At 27.3% G+C, this 2,253-nt stretch overlaps 1 long non-coding RNA gene across 1 annotated transcript; it reads right to left on the reverse strand.

The window, feature by feature from the left end:
* Positions 1-1,521, reverse strand: LOC145334350 (uncharacterized). Its single transcript, XR_013884816.1, has 3 exons — positions 1,348-1,521; positions 599-1,285; positions 1-491 (listed from the first exon to the last, which is right to left on the reverse strand). It is a non-coding gene; the product is annotated as an uncharacterized LOC145334350 (long non-coding RNA).
* Between the last annotated feature and the right edge of the window lie 732 nt (positions 1,522-2,253).

Consider the following 2,253-nt stretch of genomic DNA (forward strand, 5'->3'; position numbering starts at 1 on the left):
TAAATATTAGAAATTGATGTGAATACCTTGAGTCTGTTTGATTTAGTTCATATAATGAACTACAAATTACATATACTGCTAGTCCAACTGCTATGAGCAGATAAAGAATCTGACCAAACAAAGTGAATAATCCTGTTCCTGATAGAATTCTAATCCACAGAGGTCTTTTTGGTACAATGGGATTTATATCATTTATCATTTTATCTGAAAAAAATATTAAGTATGTGAGACATAAAATAAAAATGCCAACATAAAACATTTTTACAATCAGTACAAATAACACCAAAATACAAATATTCTCTTATTAACATTGAATGGTTTGAAAAAGAATAACAAAGTAAGTAAGAACAGTGCTAAGAACTGATACAATAGTAGTTCTATCTACTGTAAAATATCCACATGCTGTAAATGGTTCAATATCATCAAGTTCTTGAATCAGAAGATAATACTCTTCTTTCTCTTTCTCACCAATAGTTGATCTCAAACCTGATCTATAAAATGAAAAAAATATGCTAGAATTATTTTAACAGACTTAGTAGATTTCATGAAGATAATAAGTTAAACATATCTAGGTTAATGGTTTAAATGTCATGGTTACCTCAATTCTGTTTTCAATGATTTCACACATTGATAGCAATCATCCAGAACAATAGCAGGATAAACAATTCCAAATGTAGGTTCAAAAATTTGACAAATTATACTTAGAATTGTCATTAATTTGTCAAATTTGTTGTTAAAACATTGTATTGTAGTTATTACAAAAGCTAGCATTACAACATTTACAGTCATGAAAAAGTAAATAACTAACAGACTTTTTTGACAGCTCTTTCTAAATTTATGGAAATACTCAAAGATCATCTTTATATGTTCAAGTTTACAGCCCTTTGTCTAGAAAATAAAAACAAACTACAATATGAAGATTAGAAAATATTTGATACAAACTGATATTAAAAAAAAGGTAAAAGTACCTGTTGACATTGGTAGGCTAAAAAGCCTGTACCAGAAGCTATCAGAATCATTGTTGTCATAAAAATTATCTTTTGTATAATAAAGGAAATCGTAAACATCATACTGTTTAAAGCGCTCATATAAATTAAAAAAGTATGAATTATAATGATAATGTTTGAAATTTCAATTACTAAAAGGATAAATAAGTTCAGAAAAATTTTGATAACCAGCAGTTGTTGAACAGAAAGTAAACATAAATTTGCTGCAACATGGTAGAAGAAATAAGATGCACACTTGAATAATATTTATCAGCAAGTTCACAACATTTTGCAAAATGCTAGAAAAAGAAAATTATTTAGATTTTGATATCAAATACTAATATTCAAATTAATTTAATACCTTGAGTCTGTTGAATTGAAATAGAAGTATTCAATATATAACGCAAATACCATTAGTCCAACTGCTATGAAAGGATAAAGAATCTGACCCAACCAAGTGAATAATCCTGTTCCTGATAGAATTCTAATCCACAAAGGTCTGTTTGGTACAATGGGATTTATATCACTTATCATTTTATCTGAAAATATTATTATTAATATGTAACATTAATACAATAAGTACAATAAATACAATTACACCAAAATACAAATGTTCTCTTATTAACATTGAATGGTTTGAAAAAGAATAACAAAGTAAGTAAGAACAGTGCTAAGAACTGATACAATAGTAGTTCTATCTACTGTAAAATATCCACATGCTGTAAATGGTTCAATATCATCAAGTTCTTGAAGTAGAAGATAATACTCTTCTTTCTCTTTCTCATCCATAGTAGATCTCAAAGCTGATCTAAACCATTATTTAAGTCATCAAACAAAGAAGCTTTAAAAACTTTAAAAACTGATTTTAAGAAACAGAAATGAATTTTAAAAAAGTGACCTTAATTCTGTTTTTAAAGATTTTACATCTTTATAGCAGTCGTCCAATATTACTGCAGGAAACGTTAAACATAGAACTGGCTCCATTATTTGACATATGGTATTGAGCAATAGTAAGACTTGGTTTACCATGTTTTGCTTATAACATCCTATTGTAACAATTATATAAGCAAGAATTATAATCTGGACAGTCATGATCAGGTATTTCACCATAAGACATCTGTTACAGCATTCTTGAAAAATTGAATAGTGATCAAGTACTTTTCTAGTCTGTTGAAGTCTGCAACTGTTCCCCTAGTAAAATATGTTAAGTTAACTTAGCTGTTATATGGTAAAAAAAATAAAAATCTATATTACAAAAAAAAACTTA

The sequence above is a fragment of the Acartia tonsa genome, chromosome 12, assembly GCF_053477335.1.
Source record: "Acartia tonsa isolate MP-2025a chromosome 12, ASM5347733v1, whole genome shotgun sequence".
Lineage (NCBI taxonomy): Eukaryota > Metazoa > Arthropoda > Copepoda > Calanoida > Acartiidae > Acartia > Acartia tonsa.